We start from the raw sequence: 27258 nt of genomic DNA on the forward strand, positions 1-27258 counted from the left end.
TGCCTGTTATATGCTATTATTGACTATAATTAACCATGCTGTATATTGGATCTCCAGATTTTCTTCATTTTATAACTGTAATTTGGTATCATAGGTCAAAATCTTCCCATTCCTCCTAACCTTCATCCCTTAGCAGCCTAGAGATTCCCTGCTCTCTATTTCTATGAGTTTAACTTCTTTAGATCTCATATCTATTAAGATGATCATACGATTTTTGTTCTTCATTCTATTAACATAGCACATCACATTCATTGGTTTGTATATGTTAAACTATCCTTGTATCCCAGGGATAAATCCCATTTAATCATGGTGTACAATACTTTTAATGTTCTGTTGAATTTGATTTGTTAATATTTAATGGAGGTTATTTTTTGATCTATGTTCATCAGAGTCTCATAAATTTTTTCCATTCTAATTCATGTCTCTCTCCATAATCTTTTTGAAGCAATCCATTTACTCTATAAAAGATTGTGGTATCATTTTGATTGACATTGTTTTCGATGTATAGATCAATTAAGTAAGAACTGATATCTTCACCATGTTGAATCTACCATTTCACTAGCACAGTGCATCTTTCCAATTACTTATTATTTACGTAGCTCTTATTTGATTTCTTCCATCAGCATTTTGTTGTTTTCAGCATATAAATTTTATGCATATTTTGTTAAATTTATATTTAAATATTATATTTTATAGATATTGAAATTTTATAAATTTTGATTTCTAATTGTTCTTTTAAGGTTGTATGTAAATATGCTTAATGTTTGCTTGTTGACCTTGCATCATGCAATCTCGTTGAACTTGGTATAATTTCTTTGGCGTTTTCCTTGGCACCCTCTCGTATTGACAGATGTAAAAAGGCCCACAAGATACCAAGTAAGCAAGTGAGCTCCACATCTTCCCACGACTGCACCCACACTGTCAGAGGTTCTTACTGGTGCCAAGTGTCTCACCCATTGAAAAAGCCATGGGTTGGCAAGCCAGGGGCCTGCTCATTCAATGTAAGACCTTAGATACTGATAAGCTGAGACTGGTGTTCTGATAGATTCTTTGTCTTTTCAGTGTCCAGAATGTTTTCTATTTATTTGAGAGAAAAAGAAGGAGAGTGAACTAAATATTTCCCAGTCACTGGATCACTCCTTGAATCTCTGCAATGGCCAGAGCTGGGCCAAGGTGAAGCCAGAACCCAGGAACTCAATTCAGGTCTCTCACATGGATGGAAGGGACCCAATTTCTTGAGCCATCATCTACTGCCTCCCAAGGTGAGCATTGGCAGAAAACTGGAATCAGGAAGGGGAATAGGGTTATTTTTTGTAGCCATAGCTGGCCCTTTGACCTCTGGTATACTCAAACTTCTGGATCTTGGGGTGGACATAGGATTTGGTGTGGCTGTGCAGGGTTCCCGGAACCTTTTGAAAATGCCAGTATACCTCCTGGGCCTTGGAAAGAGCAGAGAGCAGGATAGTACCACAGGCCTCGGAGGAGTCTAGGGCCAGCTGGTGAAAAGCAAGGATCTTACTCCTGACCTTAAGGATGTAATTGAAGGCAGATGAGCACACACTTTCATTTTGGGTACCTCCTGAACCCAATGCCGTCCATTATGGTTCCCACAATCATTACTGTTTTGTTTACCCAGCCAGGAAGCTTCATCTTCCAAATATTCTGGAAGAGAGAAAAGTGATTATTTAGTGCAACTTAACAACCTCTTTGGCACAACTTTGTTGAAGGCACAGTTGGCTTGTCTGCACAGAAACCCATAGAGTTTGACTAATACTTTAAGGAAATGACCTGGCTCTTGGGCTGCTTGCACCCAACTTTGAAGTGCTTGTGGCAGATATCAACTCCCATGGTGATGCTTCCTGCTGAATGAAGTCTAGAAAGCCTGATTGGTTCTTTGCACCAGATTGGAAACGAAGGACCATATTTCCCAGAGCTTACTGTATGCCAGATTCTGACTGGTAGCCAAGAAGTTTGATGGGGTGGAAGGAGGCAAGATCATGCCTGGTATTTGACTAAGCAAGATATCTGGAGTATTCCTTTCCCATCCATTCAAGACCCACTGCAGCCATAGCCTACACTTTGGTCAGCCTCCAGGTGAAACTGTGGGAAGAAAAGAGCCACAAGAAAGAGGAGGAAAGATCAATCACTAGACTATCCATCATGAAAGCAGAAAACAGATGAGCTATATAGAAACATTGGGAAAACAGAAAGGAGAAGCAATCCCTTTGTTTGTAAGAGAGTTTCTGGAGTTGTTGGTCTCTGCTGAGATTCTATTTAAAATACAGAAACCTGACTTAGCAGTATTCCAGAAGTGCTGTGAAAGGGAAAGTGAGAATCTCAAGAGAGCAGAAAGATAGCATGAAAGTCAGAACTGTACAGCTAGCCTAGACATGGTTTTCTGAAGAGGCCATACAAACCCCAAACTGTGGAGACTGCTACTGCTGAAGAGCTCTTACCCCTACCTAAGGCATCATTTGCCTACCTGGGACAATCTGCACTGTAGAAAGATATGATCCAGGCGTTAATTAATGAGTTTCTACACTCCCTCAAGCGACATTGCTGCCCAGTACTCTTCTCTTCCTCATTCCAAAAGCGAGACGTGTGTCAACTTCTAAATAATCAGAAACAAGGGCTGCAGATATAAAATAGGCTATTAAGGAGCAAAAAAAAAAAAAAGTCCTTGGTCCAAGTACCGTACAGAATGATTTAATTATATTTACGTTTTTTTAGAAAGCTCAGAATGACTTAAATACATACTTCCCACTTTGAATATAAAGATACTAAGTGGCACTGAGGAGAGGGGGAAAGGATATTGAGAAACCAAGGCTGTCGGCTAGAAGGTGCACAGCCAGGGCCTCAGGCCTGTGTGGAATAGCAATTTCCCCAACCCACTGTCACCCACATGCCTGTGTGACAGCCTTCCCCTGACCCCCTTCCAGATCTACATTCCTTACAGCCTGAGATGTGCATAAAGCAACCCCAAAGGATGAGCCTGACATTGTGAGAAATAATGGTGGGTTGAAGGGCTACACTGACCCTTATTTACAGTCTACTATAAAAAAGATTGAAATCCCCCTCTAAGTAAATAGCAGCCCTGTTTTTAAAAAAGTAAAGAGGACAAAAATAATATGAAATATGTAGGAAGGAAAGGAAGACAATTTTTTAAAAAAGAACCATGGAAGAGACAAGGGCTCCCATTAAGGAACAGTGCTTTGTTTTGTTATGTTTTCTTTCTCTTCATACTATTTGTTGAATTCACTTACTTAGAGTAGGGTTAACTATATGAACATTAAGTATACTGAAAATAGATCACTGTAAAAATTAAGAGTAAGAATGAAAGAGAGAGGGAGGAAGGGTTGCAATGTGGGCAGGAGGGAGGTTGGGATGGGAGTGCTACTATGTTACTAAATCTGTATATATGAAATATATGAAACTTGTATAACTTAAATAAAATTTTTTTAAAAAACCATAGAGGAAGTGCACAGTGACTCCTGTTGTTGACTTTACCAATTGACACTCCTGTTTATGGCATCAGTAATCTCCCTATGCACCAGTTATGAGTTTCCAAGGCTATGGAAGCCCCTTGAGTTCTCCGACTCTTATCTTGTTTAGACACGGTCATAGTCAAAGTGGAGGTTCTCTCCTCCCTTCAGAGAAAGGCACCTCCCTCTTTGAAGACCTGTTCTTTCCACTGGGATCTCACTCACAGAGATCTTTTTGCCAGAGTGTCTTGGCTTTCCATGCCTGAAATACTCTCATGGGCTTTTCAGCCAGATCCGAGTGCCTTTAGGGCTGATTCTGAGGCCAGAGTGCTATTTAGGACATCCGCCATTCTATGAGTCTGCTGAGTATCTCACTTCCCATGTTGGATCACTCTCCCCTTTATTTATTCTATCGGTTGGTGTTAGCAGATACTCCTCATGTAGGATCTCTGTCCTTAACGTGCTGTACACTGAGGCTTAATGCTATAACGAGTACTCAAACAGTATATTTCACTTTGTGTTTCTATGGGGGTGCAAACGACTGAAATCTTTACTTAATGTACACTAAACTGATCTTCTGTAAAAAAAAAAAAAAAAAAAAAAAAAAAGAAAGAAATTATCAATTCCCAACTTGACTCTCACTGGGATTAAACATGACAATAGGTCTGATCAGATTTCATCATCATTTAAAAAAAATCATCTATTATTTTTCATTTTATGTTTCTGTGTGGGAGCAAACTGTTGAAATACTTACTTAAGGTATACTAAGCTGATCTTCTGTATATTAAGATAATCGAAAATGAATCCTGATGTGAATGGAAGGGGAGAGGGAGTGGGAAAGGGGAGGGTTGTGGGTGGGAGGGACGGTATGGGGGGGGAAGCCATTGTAACACATGAGTCGTACTTTGGAAATTTATATTCATTAAATAAAAGATTAAAAAAAAAGAAATTATGAATTACTCAAACAAAAAAAAAACCATAGAGGAAAATAGCAAAAAGAAATGACCTCTTTTTGAGAAGATGGAAAGGAAATGAAGGGGAAAGAGAAGGACATAAGAATGTGAATAAAAACTTGTAAGAGACTTCTTTGGATAAGAGGTTAGGAGAATCACACTCTAGTTCCTGCTCTGTCACCAACTCACTAAGTAATGAATGCCATCCTTTCCTTGAGTATCATTTTCCTCAAATGAGCATTGTGGGCTTGGGGGAACTTAGAGCCACTACCAAAGCCCCTGCATATACTACTATCTTGGGGACAGGCAGACCTGTTCACAAAATGAGGCCATCGATGGAGATAAATATCATGTAATTAAACTGATGATGAGTTTCTAACATACCCAAGCACCCATCAATTTATATGAATGGCATCATATCTTCTCATTTTATGCTTCAGCTTGATTTTTTAAAACACCCGGGGCCAGCGCCTTGGCTCACTTGGTTAATCCTCCGCCTGTGGCACTGGCATCCCATACGGGCACCGGGTTCTAGTTCCAGTTGCTCCTCTTCCAGTCCAGCTCTCTGCTGTGGCCCAGGAAGGCAGTGGAGGATGACCCAAGTGCTTGGGCCCTGTACCCACATGGGAGACCTGGAGGAAGCACCTGGCTCCTGGCTTCGGATCAGCATAGCTCCAGCTGTGGCAGCCATTTAGGGGGTGAACCAGTGGAAGGAAGACCTTTCTCTCTGTCTCTGTCTCTGTCTCTGTCTCTCTCTCTCTCTCTCTCACGCACACACACTGTCTAACTCTTTCTGTCAAATAAATTTTAAAAAATTAAAAACACCCTTTTTGAGTTTTTAGCTATACTTTTGACACAATGTGAGAGACTAGCATATCCCTGGAGTTCCTGAGCCAAGAGAGTCCCAAAGGAATAGGAGAACACAAGAAGAGAGTGTTAGGGCTGCTTGAGCAAACTTCCCCTTCCTGCCTGAAAAGTCTTTTTTCAGAGTTAATTTTTGATAGTTTTGAGGTTTTTTAAATAGAGACAATGTACTAGCACACCCGTTATATTATTAGAATTATAATAGAAATTGTGTATGATTTTTAAAATTATAATGATTTTAGGGTTATAATAAAATATTTATGATTCTAAAAAGCATCCTTGTTAAGATACAATTCAAATATCTAAACTGTACAATTTAGTGTTTTTAGTAGGTCCACATTGTTGTATGACATCACCATCATCCATTTTATATTTCTATCATCCCAATGAGAAACCCTGGACCCATTAGCATTCACTCTCCATTTCCTCTCATCCTAAGCTATCATTTGTCTACTTCATGTCTGTTTAAGTTTGCCTATTCTAGACCTCTTGCGGCATCTTGTGAATGACTTCTTTCCTTTAGCATAATGTTTTGAAGCTTTATTCATATTGTAGCATATACCACAACTGCATTGATTTTAGAGCTAAATAATATTCCATTATTTGGATATACCAAACCTTATTTATCTCCTCATCCATTGGTGAACATTTAGGTTGTTTCCACTTTTTAGATGTTGTGAATAGTACTGCTATAAACATTTGTAGACAACTTTATGTGTAGACATATGCTTGCATTTTTCTTTGATTTATACCTGGAATTGCTAGATGAAATAACTACTGAATGTAATTTTTTTAACAACTGCCAAAATGGTAAAGTGGTTGAACCATTTAACAGTCCCACCAGCAAAGTATGATGATCCCAATTTCTCCACATCCTCACCAACACCTGCTATTATCTGTCTTAGACTCTAGCCATCTTAGTGGATATGAAGTGGTATTTGACCATGGTTTTGATTTGTATTTCCCTAATGACTAACCAGGTTGAACTTATTTTGTTGTGCTTATTGGCTATTTATGTCTTCTGTGATAAAATGTCTATTCAAATATTCTGCCCAACTTTCAATTTATCTTTGAGTTGTGAGAGTTCTTTAGATAGTCTATAGTAATATATATATTATTATCTCATAAAACATATAATTTAAAAATATTAAATGTGCTTTTCAAGGTGTCATTTTTCCTTCCAACTAATACAAAGGCCATAATGAGCAAGTTCCTTTGCCATCTCATCTATCTGATAGTGTAGCAAGTTCCCAAACAGATCTAAACAGCACTCTGACCTCAGAATCAGCCCTTAGGGCATTCTGGTCTGGCTGAAAAGCCCATGAGAGCATTTCAGGCATGGAAAACCAAGTCACTGTGGCAAAAAAAAAATGTCCTATGTGAAGGATCTCTGTGAGCAATATTTCAGTGGAAAGAAGTGGCCATCAAAGAAGGATGTACTTTTCTCTGAAGGGAGGAGAGAACTTCCACTTTGCTTATGGCCTTGTCCAAATACTGATGGAGATTGTGGATACAAAGGCTTCCATAGCCTTGGCAGCTCATGTCAAGAGCCTTGGGTGATCACTGATGTCATACATAAAAGTGTTAATTGTTAAATCAACAACAGGAGTCACTTCTCATGTAGGACTTCTGTCCTCAGTATTAAGAGAATTAACTATAAAACTTGTTCTCAGTTTATGTGTGTGTGTGTGTGTGTGTGCAAATTATTGAAATCTTTAATTAGTATAGAGTTGCTCTCCTATGCATAAAGTTAATTGAAGATGAATCTTAATGGAGAATGGGACAGGAAATGGAAGAGAGAGGAGGAGGTGGGGTGGGAGTGGGGGTGGGACGGTGAGTATGATGGGAAGAATCACTATATTCCTAAAGTTGTACTTTTGAAATTTGTACTCATTAAATAAAAGGTTTCTTTGGAGGAAAAAAGTTCCCAAGCAGGTAATCTTCTATTAGACCTCTTTTAATCTCCCATTGGACTTTCCACCTTGAATAGACTCTAGGCTTCACCTTTTGTACTCTGTATTTCATGACGCAGTGAAAGCTCAATACTTAAAGATTTTCCAGAAACTCTAAGAATAAAAGATGACATTGACACTCTCTCACTTCCCAGGATTCTATCATTTTATTCATGAAGCCTGTGAATTTCATACTTTAATGCCAATGAGTAATGCATTTTTGAAAGATTTGTTTATTTTATTTATTTGAAAAGAAGAGTGACAGAGATAGGTAGAGACAGAGACAGACACAGAGAAAGAGATTTTCCATCTGCTGGTTCACTCCCCAAATGGTTGCCATAGCCAGGGCAGGGCCAGACCAAAGTTAGGAGCCAGAACTCCATCCTGGTCTTCCACATGGGTAAAGGGACCCAAACACTTAAGCCATCTTCCACTGCTTCTCCCAGGCACATAGGCAGAGAGCTGGATAAGCAGTGGAGCAGCTAGGATTTAAACTAGTCCTCATATAGGATGCCAGCACTGCAAACAGCAGCTTAACTCGCTGTGCCACAATGCCAGCCATGGAATGATGTATTTTCTACAGATTTGATTCATTTACTCAGCACTTTTGTTGTTTCTGTAATTACATTTGTTCAGAGTATCTTTTTAAATATGTTGTCAACAATGGAAGCCTGCATTTTCTTTTAAAAAACATTTTATTTTGAAACTATTATAGATTCAAGGAAGTACAAACACAATAGAGAAGCCCTAAGTATCTTTCATCTAATTTCACCAGTGGTTACTAAAACATCCTATCAAACCCAGGAAACTGATATTGATGCAATGCGTTTATATAGTTCGGTTAATTTATCAGAAATGCAAGTTTGTTGAGTGGACATAACAAGATACAAATCAACACTCAATCAAGATAGAGAACTATTCCAGCTACAAAGACTTCTTTTGTGCTACCCCTTTATAATTATATTCATCCTCCTCCTCACAAAATTCATAACCTCTGAATATCAGTTGTGTTTCCCATTCCTATAACTCTGTTACTTGAAGAATGTTGTATATATGGAATCATACAGTATGAGATCTTTTGAGATTGTATGTTTTCATTCAGAATAATGCTGTTGGGGTCTTGTAAGTTGTATGGATAAATAGTTTACTCACTTTGATTGCTGAAGACTAGTCCATGGTACTATCACAGGTTGTTGAATCATTCATTTATCAAGTGATATTTTGGTTATTTCCAATTTTTAACTATTAAAAATAAGAGTACTATGAACATTTGTTCTTACTTTCAATGTACTTACACTGTTATATTTGAAGTGAGTTTCTTATGGAAACCATGTAGTTGGAACAGTTTTTAACTCTGCTCTTCCAGTCTATTTTTCAAGTGGTGTATTTAGGACACTTTCTATATTTGAAAAAGCTCATACCACTTTTCTGGTCTCCATGTTTTCTAAGGAGAAATCCCCTGTCAAATCTTCCCATGGCTCCCCACTTTCCTTAGGATCAAGTCCAAAATCCTTTCCATGGTCCACAAGGGACCTCGGCCTCCTATCTAGCCTTGCCTCCTGCCATTCTCCCTAATGGGCTTGCCATCTGAGGCTCAGGACCACCCCCATTTCCTTTTTGCAATAAAAGGATCCCTATGGATACTTTATCTTAAGCTTCTGTGGCCAGTGAAGGTTGCCCTGTCCAGGAGCTGAGGCATACCAAGCCCCCATCACCTCTGGCTCCTTTGTGGGGTTGTGGGGCAATGCCCATGAATACTAGCTAATTCATCCTCAAATTGCAGGACCACACAAGGAGGTTGTTGATTCCCTGTAAGTTCCCTGCCAGGAGTCTTGGGCAGCTTTCTCCCTGATAAGGCATTTTTAAGCCAGAATTCTTCCTGCTCCTTGTTTTGTTTTTAATTTTGGTGGCTAATATACACATAACATAAAATTTACTATCTTAACCATTTTAAGTATACAGTTCAATGGGAATAAATGAATTCATAATGTGCACCCATCACCTCTCATCCTTCCCTATTAAACAGCTCCCTATTCCCAGACCCAGCCCCTGGCAACTACCATGCTACTATCTGTCTGGATGAGTTTGATTACTCAATGGACTTCACGTGAGTGGGACTATACTGTATTTTTCCTTTTATGACTTGTTTAGTTCTCTTAGCATAAGGAAATACTGGCATATGTTACAACATGGGTTGTTTCCAACTCTAAGCTATTTGTGAATAATGTGCTCTGAACATGAGCGTGCAAATATCTCTTTAGTCTACTTTCCATTCCTTTGAATAAATACCCAGAAATGGGAGTGCTGAATCCTACAGTAATTCTATGTTTAACTTTTTTAGAAACCTCCATCTGTCTTCCACAGCAGTAGCAACATCTTATAGTACACCTGGGTTCCAATTTCTCCACATCCTCATCAAAACTTGTTATTTTCTGATTTAGTGGTAGTCACCTTAATGAGTGTGAGGTGGTATCTTACAGTAGTTTTGATTTTTGTTTCCCTAATATTTGATGACGTTGTGCATTCTTTCACGTGTTTTTTGCCCACTTGAATATTTTCGTTAGAGAAATATCTACTCAAGTTGTTTGCCCATTTTTTGATAGAGTTGTGTTTTTTATTCCGTTGTAAAAGTTTTTTATATATTCTATAAAATAACCCCTTGGGGCTGGCGCTATGGCATAGCAGGTAAAGCCGCCACCTGCAGTGCCGGCATCCCATATGGGTGCTGGTTCAAGTTCTGGCTGCTCCACTTCTGATCCAGCTCTCTGCTATGGCCTGAGAAAGCAGTGGAAGATGACCCAATTCCTTGGCCACTGCACCCACGTGGGAGACCAGGAAGAAGCTCCTGGCTCCTGGTTTCAGATTGGCGCAGCTCCAGCCATTGCAGCCAATTGTAGAGTGAACCAGCGAATGGAAGACTCCCTCTCTCTCTCTCTCTCTGCTTCTCCTTCTCTCTGTGTGTAACTCTAACTTTCAAATAATTAAATAAATCTTTAAAAGAAAGAAAATAACCCCTTGTCTGATATATGAATTGTAAATACTTTCTCCCATTCGGTGGGTTAGCTTTTCATTCTACAAGTGTTTCCTTTGATGTGAAATTTTTACTTTCTGTAGTCCTGTTTCTCTGTTTGTCCTTTTGTTGCTTGTAGTTTTGGTGCCCTATCCAAGAAATTATCGTGACATCCCACACCATGAAGTTTTATCCTGTGTTTTTCTCCTAAATGCTTTATACATTTAGGTTTACAGTTAGGTCTTTGATCCACTTTGAGTGAATTTTTGTATGTGGTGCAAGGTGAGGGTCTAACATTTGCCACTTTGCATCCGGATATCCAGTTGTCTCAACAATATTTGTTAAAAGTTCTCAGCTCTTAAAAAAAGTAACAAAGCGCAGGGTGGTTGAGGATAACAAGGATAATCCCTTCCCCTTTCTGAATCTATCACTTGCTCAAGGACCCTGGTCATGAATTCATTCATTCATGCATAGTGCATTCATGCATGGTTCAAGCCCATAGTCCACAAACTCCAAAATATTTAGGGAGTCTGTGGTATTAGATGGTAGAATAATACTTCTTTATTTTCACTAACCTTTAACTGAAATTTAATGTGGATAATGAATGACAGCAACCAACCACAGGAAGATTAGCAGTACCTGTGACTTTGTCACCAAGAAAAATCCATGGTATTTTCATGTCACATTAATTGTGGCAGCAGCTCTCTCCAAATATCCTCCACACTTGTCACTTTTTCCAAATTATAGTAGTTATTAGACATGCTACTCAATTTTACTATTTCATGCATTAATGAATATGCATATGTATTTTATGATATTATAATTGTGCTTTTAAAATGTTTTGATAACTGTATTTCAATAAAATTGCTTTTCTTTGTATTCCCACTATTTTATTTCATGCATTGAAAAATGTTATTCTGAGTGAGGTCCCACAGGTTTTCGCAGACAAGTAAGGCAAAGGTTCAGAAGCCCTGCCCTGTTCTGGGCTCTGAAGACACAGCAGCCCATGACACAGACTCAGCCCCTGACTCCAGGAAGGTCCTAGCATCTAGGGGTAAGAGGGCACATGGATATGTAAATACAGTGCTGCTTTATGTGCCAGTGATATCAGGCACAGGTCAGAAGCCCACATAACTTGAAATTAACCATCCATGTCTTGGAGGTTTGTCTGTGAGGTGGGACTATCCCTGTTCAGCCTTGAGGCCTGAGCCCACCATGGTGACCTGTTTTCCCCTCCTTGGATGAGATTTAGGTGATGAGATTTAGAGAAGCCAGATCCATTCCTCTTGGCAGCAGCAGATCAGCTCCCTTCCCCCACTTCTGCTGACACCAGATATATTCAGCTGTGGAAGCAGAGATGTGCAGTGTGCTCTTGGTAGCTATGGAAATCCCAGGGTTTCCCTAGCAACGGCTCTGAATGGGTCTTGTTGCTAGGGAACACTGGGATTTCCCAGGCTGCCAGATGAGCAAGTCAGCTCTAGCTCCAGGGCAGAGGCTTGAGCTCAGCTGAGAGTCTGAGCCCCAGGGGATAGATAGTTCCCGTTGGTTCTGATCCTTTCAGGGAACCCAGGCCCATAGCCAAGTGAAAGGGGGCTACACACTGGGTGAGGGAATCCTGAGCAGGGGATGAGGAGGGCATTGTGGGAAAACAAACTCAGCAAAAACAGTGCAAATGAGCCCAAGATATGCCAGAAGTCCAGTTCAAATTAAATGCTTAAAGATGCTAGACTTTAGGAAGCTTCTCAACCTTCTTTAAGTCCAGCCTTTGGCTGTTTCTTAAGTTTGTGTTTTCATGAGAAGGCCCAAAATCAAAAACAACACTGTTCTCTTGAGTGTGCAGCCAGGCTCTCATGCCTAGAAGGGCTCTTCAGGCTTGATTTAGTACTGTGCTGTTAGTGACTTGAAACAAGGATTTCCAAATTTTTATTTTGCACCGGACCCTACAAATTATGCAGGCAGTCCTTGTTTGAATACCTATATTACAAAGAAGACTGATCCAAGCTCACTAGCTGGAAAGCACACCTTAGGGAAAGCATACACTGTGTTTGTCCTTAGCAACTGAGTCAGTTCCCTCACTTGTTCTAGGTGTTGAACTAAGAACTCAAGAAAGCAAGGCTTGAAGGAGCTCCCAATGTCAGAGGGAAGATGGAAAGCATTAAGAAAACACAATTGGAATAAGGGCTGAGGAGGTGGCAATAACGAGGCCCTGGCAAGTGATGCTATGTGGTAGGAAACCCTGAAGAGGGTGTCTACTTCTTTCTGCCTAGGCTCCTAACTAGGGCAACAGGTATGAGCTGAATATACTCCCTCTCCACCACATTCATATGTTGAAGTTGTAATGCCCTATACTTCAGAGTGTGATTGTATTTGGAGATAGGGCCCTTAAAATAAGGTCATTAGGCTAGGCCTTGATCCAATCTAATTTATGACCTTCTGAGAAGAGGAGATTAGAGCAGCAGAGACACGCAGAGAATACCACATGAGGACACAGGGAGAAGAGGGTCACCTGAAAACCAAGGAGAGGCACTTCGAGAGAAAGCAGCCTTGCCCACACCTTTATCTCAGATGTTTCCATTGGTGCTGTTACGGCAAGCTGTAGCCCTTGACAGAGGGACCCTGGGGCCATATTGGTATTTTTTGCCCTGAAAACCAAACAAAAGAGCAGATATTAGAGGCTTTTGAAAAGTGTCACAAATGAAAGCAGCAACTACAAGGGGTCCCCAATCCTTCATTACCAGGAGAAAATCCCTTCCTTCAGTGTCAAAGCAGCTGTACCATAAGATCCCAGATTATGTTGTCCTCACACAGAGGAGCCATTCATCATCTCTCTCTCTGACTCCTTTCATCCCTAAGGCAGCCAGGTGTCTTAAGCTATTCACCCAGAAAGTATACACACACACAAAAGCAACTGCAGGCAGTTAAACACTTTTTTTTCTTGTTAAAAATTTTTTTAGAAATATAAGTGTATGAAGTGACAGATAAGCTAAATATCTTGATTTGATTATTATGCAGTGTATACATGTACTGGAATATCCCCTCACATCCCATAAATATATGTAATTATTATGTGTCGATTAGAAATAAAATTTAAACATATTTTAATGTTTTAGGTTAGCAGTACCATATCAGCATATAATGTACATACAATAAATTTTATAGATCTTAAGTGCTCACCTAGATGGGAACATTAACAAATGTATGCTCCCATGTAACTATCTGGTAATTGTGTTTGTAGCTAGAAAGCCCCAGTCTTCACTTACAAGGTTTCCATGACCTTTCTAACCCAGTAAGACAAGAGCAATGGCAGAAGGGACCTGGGCTAGGGCAACACTAAAGAAGAACAGAACTGGCCTGGAGAAGTATGACAAGACACCCCTACGCTGGATCCTATACAATAAGAAGGAGTCAGCTGAGAGGAGAGGGCACTCAGATGCCATTGTAGACATAAACATGTGCAAAGGCTTAGGGCATTCAAACACCTCAGAAGAAACAGTTCAAACTAAATGCTTCAAAGGATGGCTCATGGGATGCCACTGGGGGTCAGGAGCAAGGTATGATTATACAGAAATGAAACTGAGCTTGTTGTCTGATAGAAGATCTTTCTGAGGCCAGAACAGTCAGTGCCTGCCTAACGTTCATGTCAGGTTTTATTGCTTGTGGTTAGAGGCTGTTGCACAATAACTGAAGCAAAGAACAAGAACCGCATGATTTTTCAGAGCAATGTCCAGAATAAATGTCAGTCTCAGCCTGAAAAGTGACACTGCAGAGTGAGTTATATAAACAGGATTATCTAATAGATCACAGCACTAATTGATCAAGATATGTAAATCAGCTTGGTATTGATGTTTAAAGCAGTCTGTATCAAAGAGATATTTAAAGTTATAAAATATAAATGCATGCTTCACTTCATTGTCCCAACATGTCATTTTCTGCCTCTTTAAGCACTTGTTTTATTCTGTCATGTAGAGTGTTTTTCTTCAAAAAAAATTTATTTATTTATTTGAAAGGCAAAGTTAGACAGAGAGAGGGATCTTCCATCCACTGATTCAGTCCTCGAATGGCTGCAACAGTCAAACAGAAGCCAGGATCCAGGAGCTTCTTCCGGGTCTCCCATGCAGGTGGCAGGGGCTCAAGCACTTGGGCAACCTTCCATTGCTTTCTCTGGCACATTAGTAGCAGGCATCTGGATTAGAAGCAGAAATCTGGGACTCAGAACTGTCGTTCCAATATCAGATGCTGGCGTCCCAAGCCGTGGCTTAACCCACTGCACAACACCAGCCTCAAATGTGTCTTCTTAAGCTCTTTTAAAACCTTTTTGGAAAAAGAGTATGCAAATGACCATACACATAAATACACACCTGTCTGTATTAGAAAGAGTCCCTTACTCCACATCAGTTTTAATACCTTCCCTACCATTAACCAAATTGCCATATACACATCACTCTGTTTCAAGACTATTTCTTCTGTTCCTAGTCTATTTATTTGTTCCTAGGCATATACCACATTTTTTATTAATTATAGTTCTTGTATTTAACCTTCAAACATTCTGAAGCATCTCTCATTAAAAAAAAAAAATTCTCCCCCATGCTACTGCTACTTGTTCACTAGCTACTACCCTATATCTTTTGTGATCAAATTTCTCAAAAATTTCTTTATATGTTCCTCTATTTCTTCATCCTCATTTCAGTCCTAGCTACTGTATCCTTTTTTTAGGGGTCAGCACTGTGTTACAGTGGGTTAAAGCCCCAGACTGCAGCACTGGCATCCCAAATAGGTGCCTGTTTGAGTCCCGGCTGCTCCTCTTCCATTGCAGCTCTGTGCTACAGCCTGGGAAAGCAATGGAAGATGGCCCAAGTGCTTGAGACCCTGCACCCATGTGGGAGACCCTGAAGAAACTCCTGGCTCCTGCCTTCAGCCTGGCCCAGCCTGGTCATTGCAGCCATTTGTAGAGTGGACTAGTGAATGGAAGACCTCTCTCTCTCTCTCTCTCTCTCTAACTCTGCTCTTAAATAAACAAAATAAATCTTTTAAAATTTTTTGTTTATTTTTTATTTATTTTAAACGAGTTAGAGTTAGAGAGAAAAAGAGAATCTTCCATCCACTGGTTCACTCCCTAGATGGCTGCAACAGTGGAGCTGGGCCATGCTGAAGCCAGGATTCAGGAGTTTCTTCTGGATCTCCCATAGGGGTGACAGGGGTCCAAACATTTGGGCCATTTTCCACTGCTTTTCCCAAGCCATTAGCAGGGAGCTGGATTGAAGTAGAGCAGCTGCAGCACAATGGGATGCACCCATATGGGATGTCAGCATCACAGGCGGCACTTTACCTGCTATGCCGCAACATGTTATAGTTGATTTCTCAACAATGTTGCAGTGGATTCATTTCTGAGAGGAGGAGCGTGGTGGGGGCAAGAGACGTGGAGTCACCACACAGACCCCAGGAGTCGGGTGAAAGCGAGCTTGAGGCAAGCAGCCCTCAGACTCGTTTATTTCAGTTGGTACAACATCTTATATAGCCAAGACCAGCCAATCCGGTCAAGGGGCGGTCTATGCCCCAACCAATCACAGCCTGTTGCCAGGCAGTTTCCAAAGCCATCCAATCACAGCCTGTTGCCAGGCTGGCTCCATCGCCAGGTGGGGTTCAAAGCCATTGCTGAGTAACTGACGCTTGCTTGCCAGCGGCCACCTTGGCATGGCCTCCTCATTCCACCACAGCAACACCTGCCCTTTTTTGCTTTTTTTTATTTAAGAAAGAGACAGAGTCAAAAACGGAGAGCTCTCATCTGCTAGATCACTCCCCAAATGCATACAACAGCTGGGGTTGGGGCATGCCAAAGCTGAGCATGAACTCAATCCAGGTCTCCAATGTGGATGATCTAACCACTTGAGTCATCATTGTTGCCTCTAAGGGTCTTCATTAGCAGGAAGCTGGAATTTAAAGCCAGAGCCAGGACTCAACCCAGGTAATCCAATAAAGGATGACAGAGTCTTAACCACTAAGCCAAATGCCTGTCCCATTCTAAAATTTTATTTATGCTCCCACCAGACCACAGAAATAGCTCTTGCTAAAGTTATCAATGGTCTACATGTTGCTAAACCAAAGGGCAAATTCCCAGCCTTTGCTAACTTGACACAGTTGATCACTGCCTCTTTTGGTACACACTCCCTTTGATTCTATTCGATTCTCTTGGGTCTTCTGCAGTCATGTTTCTTATTTTCAGTCTCCCTTCTCTGTCTCACTGAAGCTCCCAATATTTTGGTCCTGAGCTACTTCTCTTAGCATGCTTACTACATTCTTCTATGGTTTCTGTCATTTCCTGTGATAGATCAAGCTACATGTTCACTAGACACCATTTCTTTTCCTCCTTTGTGTGCAGCTAGTCCATATTTCCAAGAACCCCACGTGATTAGGTGTAGTCATGTGCCTGAGTTCTGGCCAAAGTCATGTAGGGAGAGGAAAGGAGATGGTTCAGGCTCCTGTGTATTGCAGGTTTGGCCATTCAAACTTCACATGTAATTTTTCACATTATCCTTCTTCACTCATCTGCCAGCCAGGTGCAAAAAAAATCCAGTGGAGATCTCTGAGTTCAGAAGAGCTCCTGATGCTACTAGACAAGAGGAAGCTATGTCTCTAATAGCTTGTGTCTAGCAATGCCAACCTTCACCCCAACCCACTCCTGCAGGCTTTGAACAATGAGTGAAAAATAATCCTTTGTTGAGTCAGCTCACTGAGATGCACAAATTGTTTGATGCAGCACTTAGCCTGACCCAACTAATACACTATCCCTATGCTAATGATAACCAGATATTTGCATTCTAGGCATGTGCCTCTTACTATGCAGCAAATAATTGAAAATGATGCTCAAAATGACAGGATAGTGATTTTAAGTAGATTACTAGGAAGCCATAGAGATTCATTTGTTCACTCATTTATCCAGCCAACAATGTTTATCAGGTGTCTACCAGACACTGTGCTAGGCATCCGCTTGCTATGATAAGTAAAGAGGGTTGACTATGAACTTTGACAGCAGATTGATATGTCTCCTTATTACATTACAACTGCTGGAAACTCCAACAGCACTTGCTGTTTCACACAAGGTCATCATCCACAAAACTGAGGCTATCTTTCTAAAGGTCCCAGAATCCCTTCTTTTTCCCTTCGTGAAAGAGGACAACTGGAGTTGATCAAATAAAAACCCTCTCTCTAAGATTGTTCCATGTTTTTTTAATTGTGGTTATGTGTCTGTGCATATGCTATCATAATCTTTTTTTTATTTGACAGGTAGAGTTATACAGTGAGAGAAAGACAGAGAGAAAGGTATTCCTTCTATTGGTTCACCCCCCAAATGGCCGCAGCTACGCCGATCCGAAGCCAGAAGCCAGGAGCCAGGAGCCAGGAGCCAGGAGCCAGGAGCCAGGTACTTCTTCCTGGTCTCCAACGTGGGTGCAGGGGCCCAAGCACTTGGGCCATCCCCCACTGCCTTCCTGGGCCACAGCAGAGAGCTGGACTGAAAGAGGAGCAACTGGGACTCGAACCCGGCACCCATATGGGATGCCTGCGCTGCAGGCAGAGGATTAACCAAGTGAGCCACGGTGCTGGCCCCTGTAATCTTTACCATTTTAGCCATTTGCAAGTGTGTCATTCAATGACAACAGACAATTGTTGTATAATGTTACATCATAACTATATATAAAACTTTTTCATTGTTTTTGAGTTTTTTATTGCCTCCAAGTTTTTCCTCAAATAGTAACTCATCTTTCCACTTATCCCAGCTTCTGGTAATCTCTACTCCACTGTTTTTATCCATATGTGTTGGACTATCTTGGGTACTTCATAGAAGTAGAATCATATAATATTTATCCTTTGATTCTGGTTTTATTCAGTAAGACTGTTTTCATGGTCCATCCATGTTGTAGCATGTGTCAGAATTTCATACTTTTTATGAGTGAATAATAAACTTTGTACAGGGGGCTGGTGTTGTGGCACAACTGGTTAAGCTGTCACTTATGACTCCAGCATCCCATATCAGAGCACTAGTTTGAGTCCTGGTTGCTCAGCTTCCAATCCAGCTCTTTGCTAATGTGCCTGAGAAGGCAGCAGAGGATGGGTCAAATGCCTGGGTCCCTGACACCCATGTGAGGGACTCAGATGGAGTCCTAGACTCCTGGCTTCAGCATGAACCAGCCCAGGGCTATCGCATTCATTTGGGGAATAAACTAGGGAATGGAAGAGCTCGCTCTCTCTCTCTCTCTCTCTCTCTCTCTTTCTCTGCCATTCTGCCTTTCAAATTAAAATAAATCCTGAAAAATATTTCTTTGTACATATAGGCCATGTTTTGTTCATCCTTCCATCTGCTAGTGGACTTCTCAGTTTCCACAAATTGGCTATTATTAATAACGTTGTTATAAACATTGGTGGACAAATATCTTTTCAAGTTCTTGTTTTCAATTATTTTGGATATATACCTAAAAGTGCAATTGCTGGGGCTGGCACTGTGGTGCAGGTTAATCCTCTGCTTGTGGCAATGGCATCCCATATGGATGCCAGTTCTAGTCCCAGTGGCTCCTTTTCCAATCCAGCTCTCTGCTATGGTCTAGGAAAAGAGTAGAAGATGGCCCAAGTACTTGGTCCCCTGTACCAGCATGGAACACCTAGAAGAAGCTCCTGGCTCCCCAGCACTGGCCATTGCAGCCATTTGGGTGGATGGAAGACCTTTCTCTCTGTCTCTCCCTCTCACTGACTGTAACTCTACCTCTCAAATGAATAAATAAATATTTTTAAAAGTATAATTGCTGGATTATACAGTAATTCTCTATGTATAACCTTCTGAAGAACTAGTATGCTATTTTGAAATTGAAGTGGTTGCACTATTACATTCCTACCATCAGTAGATCATAGTTCCATAGTCTTTTCTTTGTTATTTTACCTTTTTAAAAATATATATAATTAGGCCGGCGCCGCGGCTCACTAGGCTAATCCTCCGCCTAGCGGCGCTGGCACACCGGGTTCTAGTCCCGGTCAGGGCACCGGATTCTGTCCCGGTTGCCCCTCTTCCAGGCCAGCTCTCTGCTGTGGCCAGGGAGTGCAGTGGAGGATGGCCCAAGTGCTTGGGCCCTGCACCCCATGGGAGACCAGGATAAGTACCTGGCTCCTGCCATTGGATCAGCGCGGTGCGCTGGGCACAGCGTGCCGGCCACGGCGGCCATTGGAGGGTGAACCAACAGCAAAGGAAGACCTTTCTCTCTGTCTCTCTCTCTCTCACTGTCCACTCTGTCAAAATATATATATATAATTAATATATATTATATGTTATAATATATATTATATGTTATATATATTAATTATATATAAAATTATAGCCATCCTGGTGCAGGCATTGTCACACAGCAGGTTAAGCAACGGCTTATCCAGCATATCAAAGCACCATTCAACTCTTGGCTGCTCTGCTTCAGTTCCAACTCCCTGCTAGGAAGCCAGCAGTAGTGTTTGGGCCACTACTCCCACATGACAGACCTGAATGGAGTTCCTGGCTCCTGGCTTCGGCCTGGCCCAACCCCAGCTGTTGCAACCATCTGGGGAGTGAAACAGCAGATGGAAGATTCTCTCTCCCTCTCTCCCCCCACCCAACCACTCTGACTTTGAAATAAATAAATATAATTCTTTAAAAATTAGTCATCCTAGCAGTACCTAGGAATATTTTATTTTAATATGTAAAATCATACATGAATACACTTTTTAAAATTTATTTTTTATTTGAAAGTCAGAGTTACAGAGAGAAAGGGAGAAACAGACATCCCTACATGGGATGCCGGCATCACTGATGGAAGCTTTACCCACTACACCACAACAATGGTCCCCATGAACACAAGCTTGTCCTAAAATATCCAACTCCAGAACAAAATAAAAGGAGAAAGCCAATTTCAGCATAGCTACCTCCAAACTTCTAATCTACAGAGAAAACCACCATTAAAAGTTTGGTGTGGGGCTGGCACTGTGCTATAGCGGGTTGAAGTCCCGGCCTGCAGCGCTGGCATCCCATATGGGCGCCAGTGTGGGGAGCAATCCGGACTGGACTGAGTTACTGGACTTAAGACTTATTCTATGCATCTGCTCTCCCACAATATGGCGCTGGGAGAGGAGTAAACAGCTTCCGCACAGCTGCCTCCAGTTCAACCAATAAACTGTAGGACTTGCTCCTGATTGGAGGAGAGCAGCGTACTCGGCGTGTGGGCAGCCAAGTTGGGATTGGTGGAGGAGGACTATAAAGGAGGAGAGAGACGGCATGCACCAGGAACATCTAAGGGGAACATCTAAGGGAACACCTGTGCAGCCCCCGAGAAGAGCCGGCCGGCGGTGTGCCGCTCCCCTGCGGAAGTGGGGAATGTGGCCAGGGGGAACTGCCCTTCCACGGAGGTGGAAGGGATAGTAGCCAACCCGGGAAGAACCAGCAGCAAACCCGGGGAGGGCCGAGCAGACGAAAGAACAGCGCAGGGTCCTGTGTTGTTCCTCCACGAAGAGGGGGAGCGACACGCCAGTTCAGGTCCCAGCTGCTCCACTTCCGATCCAGCTCTCTGTTGTGGCCTGGGAAAGCAGTGGAAGGTTGCACAAGTGCTTGGGCCTCTACACCCACATGGGAGACCTGGAAGAAGCTCCTGGCTCCTGGCGTCAGATGGTCATTGCAGCCATCTGGGAGTGAACCAGCAGGAACACCTCTCTCTTTCTCTGCCTCTACCTCTCTGTAACTCTGCCATTCAAATAAATAAATAATCTTTAAAAAACAAAGTGTGGTGTGCCTCTTTCCTGACTTTGCTCTCTGTGTCTGTATGCTTTCATGTGTGGAAATGTAAGAGGCATACCTTTCTGTCAATAATGTTGTTTTGCATCCTTCTTTCCACTCATTCCACTGTTGCCTCTCTCAGAGAAACTCCATGTCTGAAACCTTTCCCCTTATCCCACTGGTTTCAACACAGAGTAACTTGGTTTGAGTAGAAGTTTGGTGGCTGCCTCATGCAGAATGCATTGCCTTGCTTGTCTCAAGCCTGTTGTAGGCCTTCCTTCTACTGTCATGTATATCAACCACATTTTAAGCTCTTCTGTTTCCTGAAATTACCCTCTTTTGTCTGAGAAATGAAGGAATTAGATTTTCTCCTCTTTGAAGAAAACAGCTGTCCTACGGTACCAACACAGGGAACAGGTAGTGTTTGGTGAGACATCTCCCTCTGCTGGCTGTATAAGTCAGGGCTCTACAGAGGGAAAAAAATCAGGAGGAGATATTTAATTTTAGATTATATTTAAATATACATATTATTTAATTCTAAATTTATTATATAAATTTAGTCATTATATATATATAGAGAGAGAGAGAGAGAGAAATTTGTTGTAAGAGACTAAAACAATTAGGAAGGCTGGCAAATCCCAGGATCTGAAGGGTGAGTTAGCAAGATGAAGACCCAAGAGAACCAATGCTGTTGTTCTAATCAGCGTTCAAAAGGTCTAAGAACCAGGAGAGCTGAAGGTGTAGTTCCAGTCTGAAACCCAACACACTTGAGGTATGGGAAAAGCTGAGGCTGCAGCTCAATTCTGAAGGCCAGAAAAAGCCAAGGTCTGAGTTTGAGGAATTCCCTCTTACTTGGGGGAGGGTCACCCTTTTTATTCTATCAGGCCTTTGGCTGACTGAAAGAGGCTCATGCATATTGAGGAAGGCAGTCTGATTTATTCAGTCTACCGATTTAAGCGTTAACTCGGCCAAAAACACCCTCACAGACACACTCAGGATATTTGAGTAAATATCTGTTCACCCCATGACCCAGTCAAGTTGACACAGAAAATAAACCATCATAGTGGCTATGTGGACCTTCTTTGGGGTCATAAACCTATAGCAGGAGCTGCAATGCATCGAACCAATTGCTCTGACAGGCATGGTAGGCATTCAAAATTCTAAGCAAGAACATAAAGAAAAGGAAGCATGTAAGCCAAATTGGAAAGAAAGAGAATTCAATGACAAAGTGTGTTAATTTCCTGCCCAAAACCCATATCCCTGTCACCCATAGAGTTTAACCTTTGCTGATGGAGTATATGAGATCTGGACCACACTCTACCTCCTGCTACAACCACATGAGTTTCTCCATTGTTCCTCACTGTACCAAGCCCACTGCCATCGAGAGCCTTTGCACTTGCTGTTGCATCTGCCTGGGCAATCTTTCTCAGATCTTTGTTTAAATGTCATCTCTATGGCAAGGCCTGTCCTGATCACCCTGCCCTAAATTACATCTCCTCCATTGTCTTCTGCTTCTTTACCCTCTTTGACCTGGTTTTCTGTCCATCTGCTTCACTGGGATATAAATACCATGAGGCCAGGGGCTTTATTTGATTCACTACAGGGCCTGTGTCAGAATGATGCTAAGCATTTACTGAATGAAAGAATGAATGAATGTAAGCAAAAGATACAAGGAGAGAAGAGGCCAAATGGATTTAAAAACACATACACAATGGTGTGGATCCAAAGGAATAATTAATTTCAGGAAGGCTAAAGCTAAAAATGAATTGAGGCTTTCAAAAACACTAAAGACAGATAAGTAAAATGCTTCAGAGTAAGGAAAGAAGAGAGCAATTTCCGGGAAGAAAATAAATCCTCTTTTGCTGGTATTTTGCTTTCAAGAAGATCAATCTTCAAGGTAAGAAAGCTGGAGGGAGTGAGGAGAGATAGCAGAAAATTCAGGCAAGCAGTGAGGTTGCTGAATCTCAGAGGCTCCAAGGAACAAATCTAGATAGGGACAGAGATAGCATCCTGGAGATCCCAAGGTCCCAGAGCAGCAAAGAAGCAACAGTGTTATGCCTTAAAGCATGGCATGAGAATGTTGCTAGGGCTGAGCCCCTGGAAAAATCTGGGCAGGTCCAGAAACAAGATCTCAGGAATGGTTGTGTGGACAGAGGATCTCAGAACCACATGCTCCCCAACCAAATGCACATGTGTACACACACACACACACACACACACACACTGCTATGGTACAATGCTATGGGTTTGCATATCTTTTTCTGTGCCCCAGTTGACAAAATCCAATTCCAGGACAATGCGTTTGAATGTTTTTTAGTTCATGAATTCTTTGGACAAATCTGAAAAAAAAAAGTTGTCCACCTGCACATACCCACTAATTGTATATGGTATTTCAGGAGATGTAAGAACTTGCTCAAGGTGATTTATGGACTCCTGAAGTCTAAGTGTCACAGGTTAGGAAGCACTCTTTCAAAGGTAAACCCCTGAATTCCAATGCTGGGATTAGCGATGTAACTCCTGAACCTGATAGTTGAAGATTGCAGCCAAATTCTGAATTCATTCAACAAATATTTATTGAATAACTATCATCCATGTGCTAGCCCTGTTCTAATCCTGTTAAACCCTCACAACTGTCCTTGAGAAAGATTATATTGGTGTCCTCCTCCTTGACAGATGAAGCCACTAAGGTGCCACCAAGGCTTTAGGTGTCTTGCTGCACACCATTTACTAATAAAAGTGGAGTCAGTAGTGGAACTCCAGAACTCTGCTCTGGAGACATTCTACAGCTGCCATAGATGCCTCTCACAAGCTTTGTGTCTGTTTTTTTACATAGCCATGTTCACACTGAATGCTTGGAGGGGGGCAGATAGGAAAGGCACACAATGCTAGAACATTTTTTTGAATTTTTATTTATTTGAACAGCAGAGAAACAGAGAGGAACAAAGAGAGACAGATGGTGGAGGGAGATAGGAAAAGAGAGAGGGAAGGAGAGGAAGAGAGAGAGAAATCTCCCATCTACTGCTACACGTTTCAAATGCCCACAACAGCTTGGGTTGGGCCAGATTAAAGCCAGAAGCTCTGATTTTTTAAAAGATTAATTTATTTGGCCGGCGCCGCGGCTCACTAGGCTAATCCTCCGCCTAGCGGCGCCGGCACACCGGGTTCTAGTCCCGGTCGGGGCGCCAGATTCTGTCCCGGTTGCCCCTCTTCCAGGCCAGCTCTCTGCTGTGGCCAGGGAGTGCAGTGGAGGATGGCCCAAGTGCTTGGGCCCTGCACCCCATGGGAGACCAGGAAAAGCACCTGGCTCCTGGTTCCTGCCATCGGATCAGCGCAGTGCGCCGGTCGCAGCGCGCCGGCCGTGGCGGCCATTGGAGGGTGAACCAACGGCAAAGGAAGACCTTTCTCTCTGTCTCTCTCTCTCACTGTCCACTCTGCCTGTCAAAAAAAAAAGATTAATTTATTTGAATGACATAGAGAGAAGGAGACACACACAGAGGAAGAGTTCTTTCATCCACTGATTCACTCCCCAGATGGCCACAGTGGCTGCGACTAGACCAGGCCAAAGCCAGAAGCCTGGAACTCCAACTGGGTCTCCCATATGGGTGACAGAGGCCCAAATACTTGGGCCATCTTTCACTGCCTTCCCAGTGCATCAGCAGTGAGCTGGATTGGAAGTGGAGCAGCCAAGACTGAAACTGGTACTCTGACATAGGATGCTGGTATCATTGGCAGCATTTTAAGCTGCTACACCACAACACCAGCCCCATGTAGCCCAGTCTTAATCTGGGTTTCCCCCATGGGTGGCAGAGACCCAAGTATTTAAGCCATCATCCACTACCTCCCATGGTGTGCATAAGCAGGGAGCTGGAATCAGAAGCAGAGCCAGGACTCTAACACACATGTTCTCGTATGGCATGCACACTTCCCAAGTGGCATCTTAATAGGTATGTTAAACACCTGCATCTGCAGAACTTTTGAATGAGTTAATATAATCTTGCCATAGGATCAACAAACTTAGTAAATGAGTAAACCTGATTGTAGATGAAGTACTGTGCCAGACACAAAGCATGACTATGGACAAATCAAAGGCACACCTGTGCTCCTCCCTTGAGAACTGCTCAGCATAGATGGGTGGCTTCAGTAAGCTCATGGAACAAGCAAACTATTTTGATTGCACACATTCAGAAATGCAAACATGCCACTTTATTCTCTTTTAATGAGACTTAATAAAGTAACCACTCAAATGAGCTATCATTCCAACAGTGCCCTCACCTGGTGGCCTTTTTCAAGGATCCACAACCCCATTAGGACTCTCTTCACTGTGGCTAACTCTCCATCATGCCCCAGGGCTATTGGAGACCACAGCCCTCTTGGGCACCAGGAAGATACAGCTTAAACCACTGCTGTACTCAAGATAATTTGGGGGTGATGCCTGGGGTTCTGTGTCTTGTCACCCCATCAAGTGGGAAGAGACATACATACCTGCAAGGATGCTGTCTCCAAGTATTCCAGCTGAGAAGTCCTCTCTACTCTCAACAAAAGTTTTCTGGAATGAAGGAGCTCTGAAAGAGAAGTTTCATAAGGGTAACACAGATTTGAGGGGAATGATGGGGAAACAATATTTCAAGGGAGGCAATGCTGGAGGCCTGAGTACTTACATAGACATCTACTATATGCCAAAGGTAGCATACATAGGCACTTATTAAAAACAGTGTGTCCAGGTAAGGGGAAAAAAACAGGTTAATTGATGGACAGTGATCAACAGTGTCCAAGAGTGGTATTGTGGCTCTACATGAGGCTATGAAAGGAGCTGTCATTCATTGTGCACTCAACAGACACCAAGCCCTACAGTAGGTACCTGATATTTGTTAGCTCACTTTGAGCTAACTGTACCCATTTTTTAGATGAAGAAGCTAAGGCTTGAGAAAGTTAAGCCTCCCCATCCTACCCCAAGGACACAGCTGCCAAGTAGAAGAGTTGGGATTTGAACTAGGTGTGAGTGAGTCTAAAGCCCATGCCCATTCCCTGAGCAAGATAATGGCATGAGAAAGATGACATCACTGATTGCCTTGGAAAAACCCGGACAGGGAGGTCAGCTAGGGGGACTGAGGTAGTAGGCTTCAGAAATGTAAAAGGAAATGGTGGATCAGAGTGCCCAGCACAGGGAAAGTCTTGTTGACTAGAAGTTCTGGGCCAAGAAGAGAAAGGAAATGAAAATGCCATCAAGTCTCAGAACTGTAGCAATGTAAAGATCCTACTCATATCAATGAAAAGATGAGGTGAAAGGCAGGGTAAAAGGAAGGCTTGGAAGACAGGAAAACTAAGCATGGAGTCAGTGGAGAAAAAGCTAAAGAAAGTGACTTGAGTTCCAGATACATCTTAGAAATGGGCCCACAGCCCCTTAGCAATTTGGATGGCTGCTGTTAATGACTTGGGCACCAAATGGGTCCATTATTTCCCAGGAGAACACATGAGGGTGGTGTCTCTGCTTTAAATTGCATTCCAAAAAGACCAATTTTACTACAATTGAAGATGCAGGCCAGGATATAGGATGGTGGACTGAACAAACTGAGACACAGACCTGGCATAGAGGAAGGAGCAACTTGCTCTAAGATGCTTATCCTGGTGGTGATGGAGGGCTCAAAAAGCATACTTTCTGGATTGTGGGGGAACTGTGTGGGTGAGCACCATCCAGGCTGTTTTCTATGGTATAGTTGAGTAAGTCACAAGTGTCATAAAACTGCCATTTTTTATGTAGTGGTCACTTCAAGTATGCTGTCAAAATTCCAGTATTTGAAAAGGTTACAAAACCATACAGTTGAACAGCCCTTGCATACATACACGTCACTGAAAGCCACAGCTTCCCTAAGCAGGAGCCAGGTCACAGGAAGAGCTGACCTGGGATTGAGTTTCCAAGTTAGCCAAAAGAGAACCCACGGTTTGGGCACTTGGGGTTGTGTTGTTCCAGCGTTTTACAGATCATATTGAAAGCCAAGGGATGGTGAAGATGACCATCCCAGCTGTGAGCCACACAGTCCCTGGAAGCCCTCGATATAACATCATGCTCTAACTGTAAGACTTCCTGAGAAGCCAAGAAAAATGGTCAGACACATGTTCTTGCTTGCCTTCCTGATGAGCATTGAACTTACAAAATCAATAACAGCCCCAAACAGAGGATTTTAAACCCAACAGGACAATGAAGCGACCTCAAAACAGCCCC

At 42.3% G+C, this 27258-nt stretch overlaps 1 pseudogene; it reads right to left on the reverse strand.

Annotated features, from left to right (window-relative positions):
* Positions 1-1304: 1304 nt before the first annotated feature.
* On the reverse strand, positions 1305-1848 carry LOC127487630 (large ribosomal subunit protein eL18 pseudogene; annotated as a pseudogene).
* Positions 1849-27258: the final 25410 nt, after the last annotated feature.

The sequence above is a fragment of the Oryctolagus cuniculus genome, chromosome X (assembly GCF_051225735.1).
Source record: "Oryctolagus cuniculus isolate XC-2025 breed Fujian yellow rabbit chromosome X, ASM5122573v1, whole genome shotgun sequence".
In the NCBI taxonomy this organism is placed as follows: domain Eukaryota; kingdom Metazoa; phylum Chordata; class Mammalia; order Lagomorpha; family Leporidae; genus Oryctolagus; species Oryctolagus cuniculus.